General features: G+C 41.2%; 1 pseudogene; it reads right to left on the bottom strand.

Moving 5' to 3' along the window:
* Positions 1-1376: 1376 nt before the first annotated feature.
* On the bottom strand, positions 1377-3066 carry LOC144769005 (serine/threonine-protein kinase 38 pseudogene; annotated as a pseudogene).
* Between the last annotated feature and the right edge of the window lie 22501 nt (positions 3067-25567).

Here is a 25567-nt window from a genome sequence, read left to right on the forward strand (position 1 = left end):
GCAATAGTAATTTGCACACCATTAAAATAACTGACATTATATTTAAATTAAAATATTAACTAATTAAAAAATCGTCCCCACCCTTATACCATAACAACCCAACATTGCTCTCCTAGACTTATTTATAAATACATTATTTATACACAATACTACAAGCAAAAAATACAGATTTATAAAATGCCATGATTTATAAAGTATTTTACTAAATACACGAATTAAAAAATCTAAACATATAAAATGAAACACACTACCATAAAAAAGCATACAAGATAGCACAATTGATATTATACACAGCAATATTTTCTAAATCAATATATTTTTCAAGAGTATTAAAAACAACACTCACAATGATATTCTTACATTCGATATTCCTGACAATGATATATTTGACATCTCAATATTCCTGACACATAACTTTTGTATTACAATATTTTTTATTTGATATTTTGTCAAAACACTGCACATTGCAGCTGATGGGAGAGGTGGGTTTAGGATGATGTATGCTTACTTTATTGTAGAAGAAGGATGTGAAAATGTTATTATCTTGTGTATTATGCATTGTGATTGTGTTATATCCTGATTTACGTGTAATGTATTGTCTCCCAAGTTTCCCTGTTACCTGCTACTCAGCCAGTATGTGTAATGTAATGGAATGTCGGTGAGTGATTGGCTTGGGAGAGTGTCAGTTGGATAGAGTTGGCTGAGAAATAGGGTGCTGCTCCTGGTGGGGTGTATGCATAGATATATACACTTGTCTTGTAACCTGTAACTAGGAGTTATCTTATTCAATAAACCTTAATCTTATAACGTACGAGGCCTGCCTAGCAAGGAGCTATCTTTGATTGTAACACTGGCAACGAGGATGGATTAAAAAGAAAAAGATTGGGACGCTAAAAAGCAGTCACCCTCATGACATTAACTTGGTAATGATTCACATTCCCAGGCAGAAATCTGTGCAAAGAGGGCTCACTAATGAGATGCTGTGCTGCTTTTCAATGCAGCTCTTGCATAACAAAGAAACCAATCTCTCTCCTACACATGCTTCGATACACTGTGTGCTCTGTGAGATCAGGCATTGGAAATGTTTGTCCTGTAACTGCATAAATGGGTCGCAATGCTTCAATCAAGAGCTTCACAAACATTCTTGGACAGGGTCCTAAGCGCTAGAGGAAATCAATGAGGTTTCCCAGGATGCCTCACTTTAGGATCAGTAGGATTGAATATGCGTGCCTTTAACAGGTAATACTTGTCACAGGAAGCAACTCAAGCCCTGTACTGAGTAAATCTGTGTAGTGCTCAGAAGACCTCTGATTGAATATGGTGGGTCGGAGCCAAATATTCCAAATCGCTTTGCAAATCCTGCAGGGCAAAATCCACTACTTTCCAGATTTCATTTATGCTGGAGTAGTGCAGCGAGCAGTTAAATCCTCAAAGTGCTTGTAAGTGCAATTGATGAGAACCCAGTCCTTGTTCTTGTAGTCAGATTTCTGGTGGCTGCTTGTGACCACTGTTGGTTTTAGGATATCGGACTCTGGAAATTCATCAATACTTTTTATTTCGATTGGAATTGCAGCAGGTCATCCTCTGATATGCTCCCAGTCAAGTACTTCAAAGAAATAGTTAGTTTTAATTTCCTTTACTCCAGATGCTCCAACTCTATGTTTCCAATCGCAGCAGAACCTTAGAATTAGATCCAGAGCTTTTTCTGAAATTGACACTTCAGGTGGAAAAGTAAGCGTTTTTTTCCAATACAAACTTTGTATATGTTCATTCAATATCTCAGAGGAGAATGGTGGTAAACCAATTAACATCTCATACATCAACACTCCAAGCGACAACCAGTCAAATAACTTGTTACAGCCAGTTTGCAGGAAAACGTCTGATGCAACATAATCTGGAGTTCCCACTGTAGAAAATTCTGACCAATGTTTCTTTTCCACATTTCAGCTTTCCTCTTTGAGTTCATGTTCTGGAATGTGAAATCACTAGGAAGATTGTGGTTCACGTTTCTTTACAACTCAGTCCGATGACCCTTCTTTAGTCCAGTACAAAGTCCAAAGTCAGAGAATTTCACATGGCCCTTGCTGTCCAGGAGAAGGTTATCTGGTTATCTCTGTGTATAAATCCCAATTGATGAATGGAGTCAATTGCAAGCACTGTCCCTGCAATATAAAACTGTGCTTCATCTTCAATAAGGGGCCCATTAGGTCCGCCCGCCATCCCGTCGTGTAAATGGACCACCCGCCATAAGGGCGGGGGTCCCGTGGGTGCTATTAGGATGCGCCCGCCACATTGGTGGGCGCATCCTACATCCCTAACATTGTGGTGGGTGGTGCACTCAGCACCGCCCGCCACAATGTTAGGGAGGCATGTTGTGCACTTCCATGCACAACATGGCAGGTATCGCGCGGTGCCTGCCATGTTGTGCAGGGAACTGCTGGGGGGTACCATAGGTACCCCATGTGCACCTCCCACCCCCCTGGAGTTCCTGGGGGCCCACAACGGGCCCCCCTAGAAGACTCTGCATGCCTTTCCGTGGCGGCCATTCTGCCACGGAAAGGCATTCTTCAAACCACATTGTAATATGGCTGGCGGTGTCAAACAGACACCGCCACCATATTGCAGCCTTTTCTGCCTAGTCGCAAGTCAACTGGGGTGGAAATGCGGCGGCGGTGTTTCCGTCCGCCGCAGACGCCCCAGCCATAATAATATGGCAGGGGGTCTTTCCTACAGGGATGGTGGGCGGATTGCCCCCGCCGGGCCGGCAGTGACCACCACCCGCCCGGCGGGGGCAATCCACCCGCCATCCTAATGGGTCCCTAAGTGTATCTTTCTTCATTAGCAGAGTCATCATATTATCGTCAGGAAGAAACTCTTAATAAGGTAGAGATTTAGCTTATCCTGAAAACTATAAAACATCTTCACAACCCAAGAGCTGCCTGCTTCCAGGGGAAGACACCCTTTGCTACTGTTCGGTGAGGATTGAAAGATACTTATTTGGTTGTGCACAAGATGTCCTGTTGTTTGGTATGAGTGCTGATGGAAGAGATTCAAAATGTTTTCCATAAGTATGTTTGTGGTTATGCGTAAGATGCCCTGTGTTGGGATGAGTGCTGATGGAAGAGATTAAATATTTGTTTCTATATTCAAAAGATACCTTTGCCTACTGCTGTAGTAATGGTTGAAAAATACTAATTTTATTATTTATGATTGGGTATTGTCTCTCAGTTTAAGTAGTGTCCTGTTGCGAGGATTAGCGAGTGTTGAAAGATACTCTTTGCCTACTGTATTTCTAAGAAGTGAAAGATTCCCATTTTGTTATTTTTGCAAAATGCCCAGTATGTTGGGATGAGTTAGGGGTGAAAGAGACCTATTGCCAGATGATGTTTGTCTTAGGAAGTTTGATTCTAAAGTTTAAAATTCTAAGTTTAAGTTTATGCAGTATCCTATTGTTTGGGATAAGCGAAGGTTGAAGAGCGTCAAGGAGCTGCAGGAATTGGAGAAAGTGAACAGCCCATTCAGACAAGCAAAGTAACGCATGCACGCACGTAGCACATAGCACGTAGCGGTGGAGTGCAGGACCAGCAGCCGCTAGCAATGGGGCCCCAACGCCACCACCATCGTGGTCTCAGGGATCATGATCAGCCCGTGGGCAGTGAAGGGCACCGGTAATAGTTGTCGGCATCAGACGTCTTGAGGCTGCCGATCCACTGGGTTCCAGCCCTCGCTCTGCACTGCCCTTGCTTCACCCTCGTTTCGCCCAGCACCCACTACAAAGAACCAGAGAAGCCAGGCAAGTGAGTCAAGCGGTGCTGGTGCTAGTATTGGTGCTGACCTCGATTGGCTCAAGTGTGGGCGAGAACAGTTTGGGAGTGAGAAACAGTTTGGGAGGCTGTCTGGGAGGCTGTCTGGGAGGCCCGCAGTTGAGGGGGGCTGAAGTTGAAGCCAGTGGTGGGGACAACTTCCTACCGCAAAACCCCACATGTGACGAAAGAGTGGAAAATAGAGCAAAAAAAACCATGGCAACCCAGGAAGATTGAGAAGTGACGTGTTTGCAGTGAGTGCATCAGTTGTAGCTAGCTGCCGCAGAGAGGGTTTGCCCTGAGGGGCACACGGAGATGGCCAGGCTAGGTGCCAGGTGCGACTTGTGCACCTTCCTCACAGTGCCCGGCTTGCCATATACACTGCACTGTGCATTCAACTTCAACTGCAATGTTATCTGTGTCTATTGAGCCTAAATGAGTAAAAAAAGAGCTTTGACTTGGGCCCAGGAGTTGGTGCAAAGAATACAAAGAGGCGCTCGCTGGACCTCAAGCATAAGAGGCTGAGCACCATTTCTAGGTGTTTGCCAAGGGTTGAAAGATAGCCCGTAGAACCTTCTTACAAAGGAGAGCAGTGGTGCAAGTCAGCAAACGGATCTCGTGGATGCAACAGAGTAGAGATCAAAAAGCATGCCCATAACTCAAGAAGATGTCATTGTCCAGTCTATGGATAGGGAATCAGCAAAGATTAATGGACCAATTGACAGTGAATGTCCATCCACAATGATCAATAAAAACATGGAAAGGTCAACTGAATATAATCCTCTGGACAGGGTTATTTCTAGCTACTCAAGTGACAGTGAACCACCACCATCAAAGGACCACATAGAAGCAGTGACTCCCACAACAAGTAGAAACACACTTAAGACAATTATCTCGTCCATCGTAAAACAGGAAAGCAGACAGGAGGCGAGACACAAGACACTCACTGAATACTTTCCAACTGTAGCCAAGGGGACACCCACATTTAATATAGGAGCCCTCCCCGGCTCAAAAGAGACCACACTTAAAGTGGATATGGAAACAAAGGACGCAAAGGAGGCTCAATCTACAACCGTGGCGATAGAAAACTACTTCACAGGAAGCCAGAAGATTGTAATCTCTCAAACAAATACTACTCCTCCGAGCAAAGTATCCTCTAGTCGAACCTCCAGTCAAGTTATTTTTCCCAGGAGTGGAAGCAGCAGTGTCCAGCAGTAGCCAGTCCTTACAGCCTCAGAAAACACAACCCAACAGCAGAACATTTTAAAAATCAATAACGGTTGAGATAGAAGTCTACACATATGACATCAATGGCGGACAGCTGGTTACTGTCAACTCTACACCCTCAAGCCTTGGCGATATTGAAGACCCGGACCTGTTACAACAAGGACAGTAAACAAGGAAGCACAAACAAGACTTTAGTTCAAGTCCAAATGATTTGATCTTCATGCCATATAAAACATATGGTTATCCTCCGCAGGACAACGCAATCGTAAGATTGGAGCTCCTGTTAACAATGATAAACGAGCTAAGGAACCTTAACTCGCCTGGTCAGCAAAACTCAGATAATGAGACTACAGGATCAGTAGCAAAAGGCCTGTTCTTGTCTAAAGGTCAAGTAGAACAACTTAAAAAAGCAGTAGGCAAGGAAGAGGATGAGATAACTTGAGACTCCTTCAATTCCAGTCAATGTAACCAAAACACAATCTCTGTCAAAATAGAATCTGACACTATAAGATCAGAACCAAAGGAAGGTGGCAAATTTCAACCAAACGTTCGAATCAGTGAAAAAAACTGCCACAAAGGTAGCCGACTTGTCAATCACTGAGTTATCTACGACTTAGGAAACTATAAGTTCCTGTATGCAAGAAAACACTGCAAGTAAGCTGTCAAGGTGTGCGAAAAAAAACCATTTAGAAACAGCAGAAATGCCAAAAGATAACACGAATCAGAAGGAGCTAATGACAGCACCCTCATGCCCCAGAAGAATCATTAGTAAAGCCAAATCCGAATCAGGATGTGCTATGAAAAAATAAGTCATATCCATCCTCTACAAAGGCATCCAAGCAAAGCAAATCATTTGGAGAAGGGAACATAAAGAGAACTATACCACAAATGAGCCGCTCCTAGTAAAACGACCTCAGTGCTAGAGTGAAATAGTGTTAATTTGTGAGTATGGGCATCTCACAAAAAGTGAAGGACTAGTCTCACACACCACCTGGTATCATGCTTCATCATTGACCAGTCCTCGCCCTCTAAAAACTTGGTTTGATAGAGGGGGGGCATACACCTGGAGACAGGGATGCACTTCTAAAACTAAGTGGGGGCCCTTGTAAAAAAGTGAAGTGAAGTTAAAAAGTATTGCCAGTATTGATGTAAAAGTCGGGCAGAGGAACGTCATGAATGAACCCCTAAGGAATAGATGTTCTTGCAAAATAAATGAGTTCTTGACGAAATCAATAATCCAAGCAGGGGAAGTCCTAAAGGCTTAAGATTCTGGTTTTCCAAGAACTTGTTGTAACGTGGGATGGACGGATGTAGGTGACCATGCCTGTATTTGGGTTGCATGGGCAATGCCTAAATAAAGGCTGGATTTCTATGCCTAAATAAGGGCAAATGAGAGTTGTGCCTATATAAGGGCATGAATTGGGAAAGCTATGTACGGGTATCTAAATCGACACACAACACCCACTCCAGTTTCGTATGAACGACTTGACTAAATGCTAAACATGCTAAACAAATCTAAAATAGAGTTTCACATGATTTGCTAAAAACATGTCTAAAAACACATTTCTAATAAACAAATGCATTAAAACTATTGCTATGCAAGAAAAAGAAATGGTGCTGTACATATCAAAGCAATGTTTCATTCTAAGCATATGTTGACATTGAATGCTATACAAATGAACATGAGTATATACACATTATGAAATGGCTCGTAAATACAGAAGAAAAAGCGCAGAAACCATTTCATGTCGTGTTACATAAACAAATTGTTTGTTGGCAAGGTGACATATTGTCCCTGGAAGTGTTCAAAGAAATCTGTTCTCTATGAATAGTTCTACTGTAAGCAGATTACTGTGTCCAAAAAAGAAAAATACAAATTTGAAAAAAAAAAATTAATCATAGGAAAAAGTTTCAAGGATTGACTTTGGGCCCGATTCACAGAACTAACTTAAGACAAAATCCTAAACGTACTACTTTTGCTATTTACAGAAGTTAGGATTTTGTCTTAAGCTTGTCTTAAGACTAACTTAGGACAGACTTAAGACAGACTTAAGACATACTTAAGACAGACTTAAGACAGACTTGACAGACGTAAGTTAGAATTTTGTCTTAAGTGTGTCTTAAGTCTGTCTTAAGTGTGTCTTAAGTCTGTCTTAAGTCTGTCTTAAGTTTGTCTTAAGTCTGTCTTAAGTCTGTCTTAAGACAAACTTAAGACAAAATCCTAACTTCTGTGAATACCAAAAGTAGTAAGTTTAGGATTTTGTCTTAAGTTAGATCTGTGAATCGGCCCCTTTGTTTTAAAAAGTGAAGGCCAAATTCAATGGTTTTTGTCTAATCAAAAGTCAGTGTATGGGCTTGGAGAAAATATGAAATCATCTATGTCTGTAGATAAAAAGTAATCTACTGTTGTAGGTGAAAGTTGGAGTACCTCGTTTAGAAGATTGACCGCACATAGATGTGAAGCATTGCCTACGGCATTGGAAGCATCAGCAATGTTAGTTTCCGATGTTACCTGCACGCCCGTTGATTCCTCTCGTACCTCAGCAGCAGCAATTTGCGACGGTGAGTTCTCAATGAATGCTGTCATCAGGATTGGTAGCCGCTGGGGACAACACACAGCATGGGCCGTTACCAGGTCCAGCAGTGTATCAATATCCGTAGGCATGACTGATGGGAGTGTTAGACAGATGTCTAGCACGTATTCTTCATCGCAAAGCAGGCAGCGTAGAACAGGTAAGATGCAATCTTGCCACATTGGTCTGAATGACAGAAACCTTGTGGTATTTAATTCTCGTAGACAAGGTAAACCCAAAATCACGACACTTCCTTTCCAGTAGAGCCTTCTATATGGTGCTGGGAGTTACACTGGTGATTTGGCTTGCCATAGCGTAGCAGAAGGAACAAAAAACAGGATCCCTGCAATGAGTGCTAGAATAAGCGGCAGTCCACCAAGCACAGAGTGCACGAAGTTGGGAATTATTCCGAGGACTGCTTGAAAAGGTGATAACAGTCCTGAACACACTTTCTTAAATACATGTACAATACCGCTCGTATCAGACATGTTTAAGGTACGTTCCAACATTTCTGAAAAATGTATAGGGCAGTTTGTATTCAAAAGGGCCTGTATCTCAGCTGAAGCCCTTGCGACTTGTAGATCCTAGGTTTCTTGGGCTGAGGTCAAAGGCACGATTTGTTGCAAAAGAATGGCTTTCATTCTGCTTAGAGTATCAATTTGTATCAAAGAGATGTTCAGTGAAGGCCATAGTGGCAACCCCCTGGCTGTTTCTATTTGGGGGAATAATACTTGCATACAGCAAGTGACCCTGGAAGTAACCGTTACTAGATATGGGATGCCTGGACTGTTCCAATGAAGCACAGGGTAGGACTGATTTGCATATGGCCATGTCTGAACTGGGGTGGCGGAGTGAGCTAAAGAATGATGATGGATTAAACCCAGATCATTTGACTGTGGGTGAGTGTTTGCAATGTTCAACACTCCGTCCATCATCCCCTTTGGTTATGCCTGGCAACATGCCACAGCAGCTGTGATCATTCAACATGAAGTAACTTCCATTTGAAAGTAGTCCAAATGCTGGATTAATGACTGCGGCTGGTGAACCTTGCAGGTGACAGGATTAGTTTGCAGAGAAACCATTACAAGCCCCGTGCAAATCAATACCCTGACATAAGAGAGAGCCGCTTAGTGCGTTTTTACAGTTTATATCGCTAAGAAACACTTAAACACTTTACGCTCCCACTCCAATATCTGTGTGTGTAAGGTAAATCCCAGGATGTCTTGACCTGGGCCCCAGGTACCTCAACAACCGCCTGTCCTTCTACACTCCCACCCGCCAGCTGCGATCCACCAGCCTCGCCCTCGCCGCCGTCCCACGCATCCGCAGAGCCACCACAGGAGGAAGATCCTTCTCCTACCTGGCAGCCAAGACATGGAACTCCCTCCCCATCCACCTCCGACTGACCCAGGACCACCTCTCCTTCAGGAAGCAACTCAAGACCGAGCAGTAGCAGACCCCCTCCCCTCCCCCCAGCGCCTTGAGACCCCTCCGGGTGAGTAGCGCGCTTTACAAATGCCCTGATTGATTGATTGATTGATGTATCCTTTACGCAACCTTTCATATTTGCCCACTGGAATATGTTCTAGGCAATATTGAAAATGGAAAGTTGTAACAAGCAGAGTAATTTTGCCATGTATGATCCACTCAGTAGCTGGTTTCTCTGCTACCATAAATGGCAATGTATCCAGTTTTTCAATGCTCAGCACTGTATACTTTGCTCTCTTTGTGCCAGTTTGATCTGTTTGTCAGTGAGATTGTATTCTGACGTTGTGTTGATTAAACGCCAAGGCACATAGGCTGCACGGAGGTTTTGTAGCGTCCAGCCTAATAGCAGAATAGAACGTAATTGAGACTGAAGTATCCTTCCATATTTCATTATAAGCAGCGTAGATACCGTCATATGTGAAACTTTTTTGACGCAGTTTTCTTGGACCTAGCAAGAATTCCCTACGGTCTGAGCCTTCCTGAAGTAAAGTTAAGTGTTGTTTCACATCCTCTAGTGTAGTTTTCTGTAGCCAAAAAAGGCATAGTTTCCCTACACTGTATGTTGTTACTACCCCTGGATGCTGTCTTTGAGCATAGCGTGGGTCTGGCCTGCTGAAAGTGAAACCCTATGTTTTGTTCAGGAATCGATCTTGACAGATGTTTGTGTCTGTGGCCTAGAGCAACCATTTTCCCATTCAGGGTCTGATCTGTTGTGATGCAAAATAGTATGTGTGTCGACCTCCCCCTGTGTAGTGCTATTACTTGCAGGTGCAGGTATGGGCGGAGTGTTCATGTCTTTTATCTTGGCTAACCCAAGTCAAGACGTTTGTTGGACAGTGTCATTCAAAAACATTATTTGCTCTGGGATGATGCAGGCTCTAAATAAAGCTTCTATCCCCTGGACTTGCCAATCTTTTGTATCCCAGACAGATTTTGTGTCTATGTTATCTTTCCAAAAGTCAAAACCCTGTCTAGACAGTTGGGCAATAAAGGCTGCAGAATAAATCTGTTTTGCATTGGTTAACATATTTTTCGTTCCTGTCTTGTTCACATTTAAAAAAAAAAATTCTGGATTTGACATGTTGAACCCTGAAAAATAAGGACATTTCTTTGCAAAAGTGTTTGAGCTACCCTTTGGAGGTGTAGGACAATGTTCCAATTGGTTATACATAAATACATTTCTAGGTAATGGAGATTTATGCAAGAAATGATGACCATAGTGGTTGTAACAATATAGCTGTTCATAGTCTGATGAAACCTCTAAGTATTCATGATTAGAGAATGCTGCAGACATTTCTAGATCAGACATCATGTTATTAACAGTCTCGAAGTCCCAATCATCAGAAAAGGTACTAGAGATAATAAAGTCACTTAAAGAAATTTTAAATAAATGTGTAATCTTCAAAAGTTCAGACGGGCCGAGTATATCATATTCAGTTTGTCCCAAACTATACCATCTTGTATAGGAACGGCTGTGATGATGTTCACCGCTTACAAGTCTCTTGCTTCACGATGAGATGATTTGTGTGGCTGCAGAAGTAAGTTCACTTTTTTACTTGTTGTGTCCATTTGAATACATCTTCCATTTATCAGCATACCCATAGTTATTACCAAAGCTAGCCAAAGTAGAAAGAAAAATATTCCCCAAACAATCCATAGTGAAACCAGATAAGTCTTTTTCAGAAAATGAAAAAAGTATGTTGCTTGTTCTTTGAAAGTTCTTTGTGCTGGCATCGTTTCAGGTTCAATGGGATCCTCAAAAAATGTATCAAAGTTAAAGAAATAGCCAGAGGCAGTTCTGTCAATGGTTGGAATTGCATCGGGATTTGTTGAAATCGCTGGAACTAGTTTCTTGCTTAATTGGGTACTGCCTTTGTGCAGTTGGTTGACTTTTTAACTGAATCTGTGGTGAGGTGAGTCCTCATCCCATCCTACATGATTTTTATATAATACTGGGGCTTGGGCAACTGCCCATTTCTTGGCATAACTATATTTTAAATGTACAGGAACATGGTTGGAGAAGGCTGGCATAATGATGTCTTCATAATGTGGGGACTCCCTGACAAATTCTGGTGGCCAGTCCTGTTCTGCTAGAAGTATATCATAACCCCTTGAAAGTTGCTCCCAAAAGAGTGCTTTCACTTTTCTGGGGATGTCTCCCTCCATCCGGAGTGTTATCTCATTCTCATATAAATTTTGTGGAGAACTAACCCTGGTGTCTACAGTCTCAACTTGAATGCAATTATTCAAGTCCACTGTCTCCAGAAGTTCCTTCAGGTTCTGGCAAGCTATTGTTACTTCTGCTGCACTGTCCAGCATTGTCTGAGCCCATTCTCCGTTCTTGAGTTGTGTTCTCAGAATTCTCTGCATGTCTGATCTTCAGACCTGCTACCTTCTTCTTGGTGAGTTGATGTTTTGGTTTGTTTTTCTGAACGTGTTGATCGTCTTTGGACTTCACGTGTTCTTCTTTGTTTTTTTGACCGTCCCCTTCTTTCAGATGTCTGTGATGATATCTGAAAGGTACGAGAGGAACGTGTATTAGTATCTTGATATCTGTCAGGTTTTCTCAAATTATCCCTATTCCTGAGGTTATATCTCCTTTCAGAGGGCTCCTTTTGAGGAGATCTACTTCGGGATTCAGAGTGTTTCTCTTTTGACTGTTATTTGCTATTATCCCATTTCTTTTTGGAAGAGGTAGGATTGAGTTTAGTAGTGCCCTTTTCATGACCTTCAGACAGTTGTGGTTTAACTGGTTTCCCACCCAAACTGTCTCTGCAGAATTCTTCATAGGATTTTTCAATTATTCTGGGTAGTACTTGTTGTTGTTCTGTTACATCAAATTCCCTTAAGCACTGGTGGATCGCCACTGATGCTGACTCTCCTTTAATATCAGATAATATTATGGTTGAGACCTGGTCGAAATTCTTCAGTAATTTCATACCTAAATTCAGAGCAGGCTCTGCCCCGTATTCAATTTGAATTTGTTTCAGGACATCAGGTATTACCTCCATGGACGGAACACCATGTGCTTTAGTGTAGATAGCAGCAAAGACTGTGCCCCAAGAGGTGCAGTCTTCCAGATGTGGTGTGATCCCCATTGGTAAACAAATCGTTAGGATTCTGTGTTTCTCATAAGGGCTAGCATCAGCTAATACTGCTTCTATTTGAGTCATTTTTTGAGCTATCCAGAATGGAATTTGTTCACGTTTTGCGGGCAATTTACCCATGACTGCGTGTAAAGTCTGTGGAGTGATTTTTGGCGTATTCCCCTGTTGAGAGGTTTGTTTTGGAATAACTAATGGTGGTTGGACTGCAAAGGTCCGCATGACATATTGGACCAATTGTCTGTAAATTTTGATTAACTCTTTGAGTTAAGTGAGTAATTCATCATTTGAGATGTCTTCGATGTCAGGATGCGGTGTGTAACCGGGTAAAATCGGCCATGTTGCTCCTGGGCTACCCAGTGGAGCGAGCCTGGTATGTGATTTAAATGTTTTAGGGTGCCTTTAAACCAGAGATCATGCTCCTAGTGTGTGAGAGGAATTTCAACATCCTCGAAAGGAATATATTCCTCGGGTGGATCATCTTCTTTGTAAAAGTGAAACATTTGTGTTACTGGATGTGATTCTGGGAATACTATCCATGAGTAGAATACCTCTGTCTGGTAAGATTCTTGTGCCTCTATCACAAAAACTGCTCTACCACCTCTTGGTGTTAGGCCACGTTTTATAGGTTTTAGAGTGATGGCTTCCCTTAAATTTGGAGGGATGACTATAGCATCATCATCTGTTTCATTAAAACCTGTAAAATTATAAACTGCTGTGACTTGGTCGGCTGCAGCCCCACCGGATCCGGTGTTAGCCTAGTTTTCGGTCATTTTTTAAATGAAAAATGCAGAGCAAGTTTCAAGGATACAAAGATAAGGTGCACAATATTTTGGAACACTGTATCCTTCAATGTTGAACAAACCAAACATCTAATACCTAGGATTTTCGTCCTACTCAGCAAGGGTGGATATTATTCCCACCCACGCCAGACGTCTTATGGAGTTTTATGCGTAGGGGTCTCTGAGAAAAGCATGACTGATTTACTTCAGTATCAAGCCTTACCAAACCGTTGGGCGCCATGTAGTGTATTTCCTATTTCTCTTATAGGCTCTGTGCATTGGAATAATATACTGTATAGATGTGGCAGAGGACTGAGGTCAGTATGCCTCTGTCTAGTACATTAAACTTAATTACTTGTGTGTGCCAGCTAACTCAGAGGTCACTAGAAACTTCTCGAATGAACAAGAAGGGATTAGTTTCTGACAACCGCATAAACATGACAACTCTGTTTCCCTTTAGAATCGGAATAGTTCTCAGAATCGTGGAAACAATAGATAACAGTTTCACTCAGTCAATCGCGCATGCTTAGTTTCTTCAGAGTTGCACCGAAATAGATAGACGGGCGTTTCAATAAAAAGGGTTTATTGAACAGTCTTATTTCTCGTGCAAGAGTTATGAACTGCTACAATTGTAAGACAGAATGTGAAATAGAATATGTACAGCGTTATGACATAGATTCATAAAATACATACATAAATAACACAGGCTAAAATGTGAATACTCGTCTGGTGCTTCTAGCTAGTTCTACCCCAGTGTACCTAACCTAAGTGTAGTACGAGGTATAAAGTAGGTGCTATTTTTCTATAATCTAGTTTAGCTACAGTTAGTATTAGTATTGCCAAGAGTCCCTCTAGGTTCTAGTCTGCTCCATACCTTAGAATGAGAGAGGGTGGAATCTCTTTCCGGATCTCGATCTCTAACACCCTGCGAAGGGAGTCAGAAACACTGGAGCTGGATTCTCTGCGAGGAGGATGACAGCGTCTGGTCAGTGCGTCAGTTGGGGACTCTAAATCCTTCCGAACTTGCCATGGCGAGCTGTATCGAGCTGTGTAGCTGAGCCGTGGTTTGCCTGGGTAAGTGCAGGTATATTTATACCTTGTAGGTTTTTAGGAATGCCAGTATTGACTTAAAAGTCGGGCAGAGGAACATCATGAATGAACCCCAAAGGCATAGATGTTCATGCATAATAAATGAGTTCTTAGAGAAATCAATAATCCAAGCAGGGGACGTCCTAAAGGCTTAAGAGTCTGGTTTTCCAGGAACTCATTGCGAGCGTGGGATGGACGGATGTAGGTGACCATGCCTGTATTTGGGTTGCATGGGTAATGCCTAAATGAGGACTTGATTTCTATGCCTAAATAAGGGACAATTGAGAGGTGTTAGATCTGGGGGTCTCTAGTTGGCAATGGTATTCACCTTTGTCCAAATAGGAACCCTTACTTCTAAGTCAGGATAAAGGGATTACACTCCTTAATAACCCCTGCTCACCCCCTTGGTAGCTTGGCACGAGCAGACAGGCTTGTCTCAGAGGCAGTGTGTTAAGCATTTGTGAATATACACAGTAATACACTGAAAACAGTACAGATGGACACAACACAGGTTTTATAAAAATAAGTTTTCTTTATATAGATTTAACATAGGACAACAAACGACAAAAATCCACAATACTAAACTTAAGATTGCTTTAAAGATGATAAAAGTTACTTAGTTCAAGTTGGTGATAGATGCGACAAAGTTCTCAACACAGTACCTGGATGCGTAACGCAAAGTGAACAAAAGGCTCGCAAAAGGGGAGATGCATCGGTTCCGTGATCCGGGGGAAAGGATGCGTCGTGCCTCAATGCTTTTGCAGAGTAGGGGATGCGTCGTGATCCTTACCGGTGTGGAGGTGATGCGTAGATTCTCAGCCTGCGCGCCCGTTGCGGTGCACAAGATGGCGCCTTGATGCGATGTGATGATCCAGTTGTGTTGCGAGAAGATGACGCCATTGATGCGATGATGCGATGACGCTGCGATCATGATGCGTAGGTGCCCTGGCAGCCTTGCGACGACTCTGTACTGTACAGGCACTGCAACACGCTTCTTTGGGGATGCGATGGTGACTCTCTCGATGGCGGCACGCTTCTCCGGTGATGCGACAGCAGGCAGCTTCGATGAACACACGCTTCCAGGGAGATGCGGTGAAGGCTCGCTTCTCCGGCGATGCGACCATTTCAACTGCAGCAGCGACACGCTTCCTCTCGATGTGTCACGCTTCCCGCTACCAGCAACACGCAAATGTCTGTAGCTAGAATTCCCAGCAAGGAAATTCACATGGGGAGCTGGAAATGAAGTCTTTTGTCCCTGAGACTTCAGCAGGAGGCAAGCACAGTTCAAGCCCTTGGAGAATATTCTGTAGATGATGAAAGTCCTTTAAAAGTTCCTTCTCCTTTCCTTGGCAATGAAGCAACCACTGCAGGCCAACCCAGCAAACAGCACACTGGCAGAGGGGCAGTAAAACTCCTACAGCTTCCTTGATTCTTCTCCTTGGCAAAAGGTTTTTTGTTCCAGAAGCTTTCTAATTTCTTGGGATCAGGGTCCCCAACATTTATACCCCAAAATCCTTTGTTCTCTGAAGGCAGAGAGGCCTCTGCCTAGTCCAAACCAGTTTCTGAGCACTTTGTTTACATGACTCTCTCCTTCCTTTCACAGTGCAGGGTAGAGACATCAGCTGCCTCACAGGAGGTGGAGCCAGCACAGGGAAGGGAAGGCACAGCTCTGGAGTACTTTGTTAACAAGATTCATTCTCTCCTTTCACAGTGCAGGGCAGAGACATCAGACAAGGCACAGAGGGTGGAGCCAGCATTGTAGAGGGAAGGCCCAGTCCTATTCAGGTCCCAGGTGCAACTTCTCCCTCCCATCTAGATGCAGATCTCACTATTCACCACTGGGTTGCCCCAGCCTGTCTCCTGGAATCCCCCAGCCCTGTCACTCACAAACCCAGACAAGGAATACACAACCTAGCAGAGGCAGGCCTGGACAGTTAGGCAAGAAAATACCTACTTTCTAAAAGTGGTATTTTCAAACACAGAATATTAAAACCAACTTTACTAAAAGATGCATTTTATCATTCTGAGTTCAGGCATACTAAATCCAAATTTCTACCATGTTCCCTGAGTCAGTTAGGATTATAAGAATGTAATAATCTAACTGCCCTTTCTAGCCTATGAAGAACAGGTAGCCTTGTAATAGTGAAAAACAAAAAAGGCTGTAATTCACTTTAAGGACATGCTACACACACGAGAGCATGTCCTACCTTATACTTACAATGCACCCTGCCCTTGGGCCTACCATAGGGGTGCCTAATATGAAGCATAGGGAAGGTTTAGGGACTGGCAAGTGAGTACACTTGCCAAGTCGAGTTGGCAGTACTAGACTGCACACAGGCCTTGCAATGGCAGGCCTGTGACACACTTTACAAGCTGCTTCTGTGGGTGGCACAACCAGTGTTGCAAGCCCACCAGCAGTATTTGATTTACAAGCCCTGGGCACACATGGTGCACTGTAGTAGGGGCTGACAGGTAAATCAAATAACCCAATCATCGATTCACCAATTAGTAAATCAATTTAACATAGGGAGCACTTGCACTGTGGCACTGAATAGCAGTGGCACAGTGCCCAAAGCATATCACCAGCAAAAAATGGAAGGGAGACTCATGCCAATGATGCCAGGTCTAACAAGAGTTGTGCCTAAATAAGGGCATGAATAGGGAAACCTATGTACGAGTATCTAAATCGACACACAACATACTAACATCGTGGAAACAAGAACAGGAATGCAAAAATAACTGTGTTAGCTGCAAAGATACTATTGAAAATTGGGATCATGGATTTTGGCCCTGTAAACAGCCCTTGTGGGATGAGCAAGGAACAGCCCCGAGCAAATAATCTACTCACTATGCAAACCTGGCAAGATAATAAATCATTAAGAGAACTAACCCAGAACCTAAAAGGGGCAAAAAGGAATCACTTGAACACTGGTATACAAGTCACTAAGCATAAATGCAAAGAACTCAATGTGGAGCGTAAGCAAACTGATATGGAATTTAAAACAGAAGTACCTTGTGGAAAAATGGATTAAGATCCATGAGTTATATAAGAATTATAAACACCGGCAGTTCTGACAATATATTGCCCGTTTGGAAAATGCCATAGTGGATCGATGCAACTCTGTCTCTGTCGAAGTATGGCTAAGTCACGTAGCCACAATCTACGTAGAAAATGAAGGGTGGGCTCAGCAGGTGAGTATGGAGGACTGCTCGGTCGTGGGTGCAGAAGGCAACGGTGTGTCAAGGACAGCGGCCGGAGGCAGAGATCAAGACATTCCTGCCGTTCAGGAGAAAAGAGAAAAGAGGGAGCCCCGGGCCCTACAGGCTCCCTGGAGGAATGTTTAGAGAAGACTAGGCATATTGGGGAGGAGTTCTATCTATCTACCTAATTCATCAAGTGTCGACTGCAAGCTAATCTTCCGGAATCATGGCGTGGCTCATTGTTACAGCCTATATTCAAGAAAGGAGACAACAAAGAACCTACAAATTACAGATTGATTGCCCTTCTGGACATCGAAGGGAAAGCTTATGCTAGCACTCTTTTGGCGGAGCTGAACACATGGATCAAAGATAAAGAAGTCCTCCCCCATATCAAACTATGTTTCATAAAGGAGGGTTGTCAATTGATAACATAATGGCACTATCTTATTTGACTCTCTAATAAAAGAGAGGGACCCCCAACAGCCAAAGGGGTAGGGTTGCAAAAGACAGTGAGTCAAATACAATATCCCCTTTGGACAAATTACAAACTAGATACTACATTTGCAACCTCATCAAACAGAATTAATTAAATCAATACAGTCTAGCAAGAGCAAAGATGATGCAAAAAATGATATTAAAAATATGTATACAACTTATTATAACATTCATAAAAACAAAATTACAGTAAAATAAATATCTTAGCATAATGAAATAAATATACAGACAATAATGGCAACATGGGAATAGTACATAGAAAATATTTCTAATTAAAATAGAAGAGGACACAATAGTCAGACATAATTAAATCAAACTCCAAATTGTACATATATCTTTGAGATGGAGAAGTTGTTTAGTCCAATGACTTACCGTGTCACAATTCCGACTGGCATCGACGCGTTTCGGTTTTGGCAACTTGATTTAAAAGCCAACACCTTCTTCAGGATTAAAATATAAATTCCCACATTTTACGGTATATCTGCAAATAAAAATGTACAATATAAGATACAACATATCTAACTCTAAATTACATCATCTAATACTCCTGCAGGTTGTATGAAACTATACTCCATTCATTCAGACCTTCTAAACATTTATTTAAAACATAGGCTAATGATTAATAGTCCATTACAGGCATGTAACCTTGTTCAGATAGCTTTAAGGAACACATTCCATCCTACGAAGGCATATAAAGATACTTTTACCTCTTGGGACAGATATTCTATTAGACTGATTTTATATATGGTTAAGTATTCCTATTAATGAGCATTCAGACCGTATGGAGATATCTCATATAGGTAGTGTATCAAGGTTAAAGTTTACCTCTCTCGGGACAAAAATGGCACTCCCGAATCTTCTAAAACTTGGTCCAAACCTTCTTAGTAGGTTGGCCGCACTGAGCAGCCGTCTGAAAAATTATTAAATATATCAGTATTAACATCAACTTGATGTGGGCTATGTAGCCAGGACCTCTTATCATAATATTCATAGAGCTCACCTATTACGTTTTTCTTTGAATTCGTCACAGGGAAACTCGATAATAGTGCCACTTCGAACCCTTGTGTTTCTAAAAATAAATCAAGGGAAAGATCATATCTCCCTATGCTTTTACATCAAGAAAGGATTCATTTGATATTCAAAAGCGAATACTCAGCCTCTATAGTTACAATGTGTTAATAAATATCTACAGATTTTAGCAACTATTGATATTTAATCAGTAGCCATAATGCACTGGCTGTCATCATAGTATAATAAGTATTTCCCTTCACCTTATGTGCACTTATGTGCGATCAGCAACGTCAAATAACAGTTGCTATGAATGTATACATGTTGCCATTACTAAATCCGGTTTACTGTACAGGGTACTAAACGAATTAAACATCCACAGTCAATGATAATAGACTTTAGAGGGGATGTGTGCGTTATTTTTAATAAAAACACACAAAGGGACACAACCCCCAGTGGCTATTCGTAAGCGCTTCCATATATATAGCAACAAAAATAATAATAACGTTTTACCTAAAAAACGAAGCTGGTAGACGTTGCACGTAAAACTACGTTGCAATGATGCCTCCTGCATCCGATAACACTCAAGATAAAGGGTAGTATGAAACTCCCATTAGGAGCTAGACCGCCCGCAGTCTGTAAGGATTAAGCACAAACATGGGGGTCAGGTTAAATACGCATATCCCTGCAATCGCTCAAATCATCCCCAGGCTATCGTACATACCTGCTCGTATATGTGGTACAACGGAGTATGTGGGTGTCCGTGCCTCGAGAAAGCATCAAAGGACTAGAGATTTCGATCCATTTTTAAGCCCCTGGGTACGCGCGAAACTAACGTGATTGACCCCTGTCTTAATTGCTTCCGGTATTTTGATGGGCGCGATAGATGACGGACCATTTCTATACGTAGTTCACAGTAATGTGAACTACATTAAGCCATGATATAAATCACATTAATACATGATATAAAATCACCTTGAATATTAGGAAATCCACAATCTTCTGAAACAAAACCTAATAGTGCATTTAGTTTGTTTAAGGCGGTGTCTAACGAACCTGACCAATATTTTATTTTGCACATCAAAACGGAAAACATATTTCCATTTCGTTCTCAATGAATGTAATATGCGAATCGGCATTGATAGGTATGTTTTTAATTCATACATACAAATCCTAACTCACTAGACTCTCTCTCACCGAATTACATTCAAAGATGGCGGTCGGCATATACTCATAGTCGCCAAAAGAAGGAGTTATACTCTGACATTTTAAAATCGATTTCAATCATCAAAGAATGTTAAGCCTGTATTTCAGCAGATCTACATATGATAGTAGTACTACAAAAAGGGTTTGATAACACGGTACTCGTCTGCACTTTTTATACATAATGTTGAAACAAACAAGTGTCCAATTTTTATATATCAACATCACCAGTTGCTAATATTGTATTTCATTATCAGAGTCAACAGAAGCACATTATCTAGCATAAGTACAATGAGTTAACACATTAGTTTTCAGCATACTTATTTCTATTAGTCATCATAACAGTCTAGTAGCGGTTAACATTTTTATTACAATCAGATTCATTATTACATATGTTCTGACGGATGTAGTCATAATTATTTGGTAATAATTCACAATTCTTCTATATCATGACTCAACTTAGTGGCATAATATTAGTTGGCATATTACTACAGCATAGCTTTTTACTGCATCTAATCCTTCTGCACTCGCTGAAATGATGTATTACTGTCTAGCACTAATTTTGACTCCTATTAATAGTCAATATGTCTACATAGTTGTAATCTTCTAATGAAACCATGTTGAAGATTTACTGTAAAGAAAAAGACCATTTTGGTTCGCCCAGATCTTAGGGCCTAATTAGGCGTTCCCATTCTTCTTTTGAATTTAGTTCTATTCTTACAGTATTTAGAAAGGAAATATACCACTGCTCACGTGCTTTACGTTTCATTAGTATATTTCCACCACGTTTACCAATCTTGATTTTCTCAATAATAAACCATGTAAAATCATTTTCACTGTGGCCCATCTTGAGAAAATGTTCAACCAGAGGCGCTGTTAACTTTCTAGTCTTGATTGCCGACCTGTGTTCTTGGAACCTAGTTCTTGCTTCTCTTCCAGTTTCCCCAATGTAGCCTAGACCACAAGGGCACTGTAGAAGATATACAATGTTTCTACTTCTACAGTTGGTCAGACATTTACTTTTCAATGTTTTACTATTAAATCGTATCTCATTGGTTTGTAGACATTGTGGGCACATATTACATGTACCGCAGCGGAAGTTCCCTACTACTATGCTATTGTCTAATGTACTCTGGGTGATCTTGGTCTCTTCGTGATATGTGTTTACTAGTAAATCTCTGAGATGTTTATTCTTTTTAAAGGCAAACATAGGTTTCTCCAATTTAGTTGCTTCTTCATGATTCAGAATGTGCCAGTTTTTATTCACTACATTCTTAATCTGATTGCTAATTGTGGAGAATTGACTAACAAACACAATTTTGGTTAAGGGTTCTTTCTTTTTCTCTTGTTTGTGAACAAGGGCCTCTCGATCATGTAATCTTGCCCTCTTCATGGAATGGGAGAGTAACTTCTTTGGATAACCTCTATCCTTTAATTTCTTCCTTAGGGTTTCAGAGTGTTTGTAAAAGTCATCCAAATCAGAACAATTCCTCCGTAAACGGAGAAATTGGCTGAACGGAATGCTCTCTCTTTGAGTTTTCGGGGGGAAGCTTGAAAAATGCAAACGTGTATTTTTTGCAGTTGGCTTTGTGAAAAGCTCAACTTCCAAGGTACCATTGACATTTTTAATTGTAATGTCCAGGAAATCAACACTCGTAGTGCTGTATGAGGAAGTAAATCTTAAATTGGGATCGCCCAAGTTCAAGTTCAAGTTCAAGTTTAGCATTTGTATAGCGCACTACTCACCCAGAGGGTCTCAAGGCGCTTGAGGGAGGGGGGTGCTTTACTTATCGAATATCCAAGTTTTTAGTTGTTTTCTGAAGGAGAGGTGGTTCTGTGTAAGGCGGAGGTGGGTGGGGAGAGAATTCCAGGTTTTGGCCGCTAAGTAGGAGAAGGATCTTCCCCCCATGGTGGATCTATGGATGCGTGGAATTGCGGCGAGGGCTTGATTGGATGCCCAAATTGAGCCATGCTAAGAAATCTCCTACGTTCTCAGTGGGACCGTCCCAAATAAAAAAGATGTCGTCAACGTAGCGGTACCAGCCCGCTACATTTTCGAAAAACGGCGCCAACTTATTATAGATGTGTTTATTCTCTAATTCGCCTACACATAGACTGCAGTTGAGAGTGGTATATTTAATGTTTTGGGGAAATCTAATAATTCGAGTGCCCATAATATTAGTAAGGAAGAAAGAGCTGCACTAAATTCTCTAAAGGATGATATATCTTTGACCATTAAACCCGCAGATAAGGGTGGTGGAATCGTGGTGTTTAACACCAACGATTACGACCGGCGAATGTTAAGCCTTTTGGAGGTTGGTGAACACTATACCCGCACTCAAGCGAGTAGTTTGCCTAACATATCTAAAGATTGTACTGACCTATTGAATTTAGCAATGGAATCAAACTGGATATGTGATGATGAGTTTCACTTCCTCAATAATACAGAACCAAGAATCCCTGCTATATACGGTCTCCCCAAGAACCACAAAGATTTAGAAAATCCGCCCATGAGACCGATTGTCAGTAGTATCGGTTCTTTGCTCGAACCAATCAGCAAATATGTGGACCATTTCTTGAGACCGATTGTCTGCAAATTGAGATCCTATGTCAGGGACTCGGCCCACATGATTTCGCTGATTGAGGGAATGGACTTCTGTAAAGAGACTCAGTGTCTGGTCACTCTAGACATTGAGTCTCTCTACACTAACATCCCTCAGACTGATACAGTCATGGTTATCGACCACATACTTGATTCCCATAATTTAGGCGGTGCTAGTAAGGAATTTGTTGTAAGAGGCATTGAACTCATCCTTTTTAACAATTTTTTTTGTTTAAGGACAAATATTTTAAACAACTTAAGGGGACCAGCATGGGGGCCACCTCTGCCCCGAGTCTGGCCTGCCTTTATGTAGGCGAATTCGAGAATAAACACATCTATAATGAGTTGGCGCAGTTTTTAGAAAATGTAGAGGGCTGGTACCGCTACATTGACAACATCTTTTTTTTTTGGGATGGTCCCACTGAGAACTTAGGAGATTTCTTAGCATGGCTCAATTTGGGCGATCCCAATTTAAGATTTACTTCCTCATAGAGCACTACGAGTGTTGATTTCCTGGACATTTCAATTAAAAATGTCAATGGTACCTTGGAAGTTGAGCTTTTCAGAAAGCCAACTGCAAAAAATACACTTTTGCATTTTTCAAGCTTCCACCCGAAAACTCAGAGAGAGCATTCCGTTCAGCCAATTTCTCCATTTACGGAGGAATTGTTCTGATTTGGATGACTTTTACAAACACTCTGAAACCCTTAGGAAGAAATTTAAGGATAGAGGTTATCCAAAGAAGTTACTCTCCCATTCCATGAAGAGGGCAAGATTTTATGATCGAGAGGCCCTTGTTCACAAACAAGAGAAAAAGAAAGAACCCTTAACTAAAATTGTGTTTGTTGGTCAATTCTCCACAATTAGCAATCAGATTAAGAATGTAGTGAATAAAAACTGGCACATTCTGAATCATGAAGAAGCAACTAAATTGGAGAAACCTATGTTTGCCTTTAAAAAGAATAAAAATCTCAGAGATTTACTAGTAAACACATATCTCGAAGAGACCAAGATCACCCAGAGTACATTAGACAATAGCATAGTAGTAGGGAACTTCCGCTGCGGTACATGTAATATGTGCCCACAATGTCTACAAACCAATGAGATACGATTTAATAGTAAAACATTGAAAAGTAAATGTCTGACCAACTGTAGAAGTAGAAACATTGTATATCTTCTACAGTGCCCTTGTGGTCTAGGCTACATTGGGGAAACTGGAAGAGAAGCAAGAACTAGGTTCCAAGAACACAGGTCGGCAATCAAGACTAGAAAGTTAACAGCGCCTCTGGTTGAACATTTTCCCAAGATGGGCCACAGTGAAAATGATTTTACATGGTTTATTATTGAGAAAATCAAGATTGGTAAAGGTGGTGGAAATATACTAATGAAACGTAAAGCACATGAGCAGTGGTATATTTCCTTTCTAAATACTGTAAGAATAGGACTAAATTCAAAAGAAGAATGGGAACGCCTAATTAGGCCCTACGAACTGTGCGAACCAAAATGGTCTTTTTCTTTACAGTAAATTTTCAACATGGTTTCATTAGAAGATTACAACTATGTAGACATATTGACTATTAATAGGAGTCAAAATAAGTGCTAGACAGTAATACATCATTTCAGCGAGTGCAGAAGGATTGGATGCAGTAAAAAGCTATGCTGTAGTAATATGCCAACTAATATTATGCCACTAAGTTGAGTCATGATATAGAAGAATTGTGAATTATTACCAAATAATTATGACTACATCCGTCAGAACATATGTAATAATGAATCTGATTGTAATAAAAATGTTAACCGCTACTAGACTGTTATGATGACTAATAGAAATAAGTATGCTGAAAACTAATGTGTTAACTCATTGTACTTATGCTAGATAATGTGCTTCTGTTGACTCTGATAATGAAATACAATATTAGCAACTGGTGATGTTGATATATAAAAATTGGACACTTGTTTGTTTCCACATTATGTTTAAAAAGTGCAGACGAGTACTGTGTTATCAAACCCTTTTTGTAGTACTACTATCATATGTAGATCTGCTGAAATACAAGGCTTAACATTCTTTGACGATTGAAATCGATTTTAAAATGTCAGTGTATAACTCCTTCTTTTGGCGAGTATGAGTATATGCCGACCGCCATCTTTGAATGTAATTCGGTGAGAGAGAGTCTAGTGGTTTATGATTTTTATGTATGAATTAAAAAACATACCTATCAATGCCGATTCGCATATTACATTCATTGAGAACGAAATGGAAATATGTTTTCCGTTTTGATGTGCAAAATAAAATATTGGTCAGGTTCGTTAGACACCGCCTTAAACAAGCTAAATGCACTATGAGGTTTTGTTTCAGAAGATTGAGGATTTCCTAATATTCAAGGTGATTTTATATCATGTATTAATGTGATTTATATCATGGCTTAATGTAGTTCACATTACTGTGAACTACGTATAGAAATGGTCCGTCATCTATCTCGCCCATCAAAATACCGAAAGCAATTAACACAGGGGTCAATCACGTTAGTTTCGCGCGTACCCAGGGGCTTAAAAATGCATCGAAATCTCTAGTCCTTTGATGCTTTCTCGAGGCACGGACACCCACATACTCCGTTGTACCACATATACGAGCAGGTATGTACGATAGCCTGGGGATGATTTGAGCGATTGCAGGGATATGCGTATTTAACCTGACCCCCATGTTTGTGCTTAATCCTTACAGACTGCGGGCGGTCTAGCTCCTAATGGGAGTTTCATACTACCCTTTATCTTGAGTGTTATCGGATGCAGGAGGCATCATTGCAACGTAGTTTTACGTGCAACGTCTACCAGCTTCGATTTTTAGGTAAAACGTTATTATTATTTTTGTTGCTATATATATGGAAGCGCTTACGAATAGCCACTGCGGGTTGTGTCCCTTTGTGTGTTTTTATTAGAAATAACACACACATCCCCTCTAAAGTCTATTATCATTGACTGTGGGTGTTTAATT

The sequence above is a fragment of the Lissotriton helveticus genome, chromosome 7 (assembly GCF_964261635.1).
Source record: "Lissotriton helveticus chromosome 7, aLisHel1.1, whole genome shotgun sequence".
In the NCBI taxonomy this organism is placed as follows: Eukaryota; Metazoa; Chordata; class Amphibia; order Caudata; family Salamandridae; genus Lissotriton; species Lissotriton helveticus.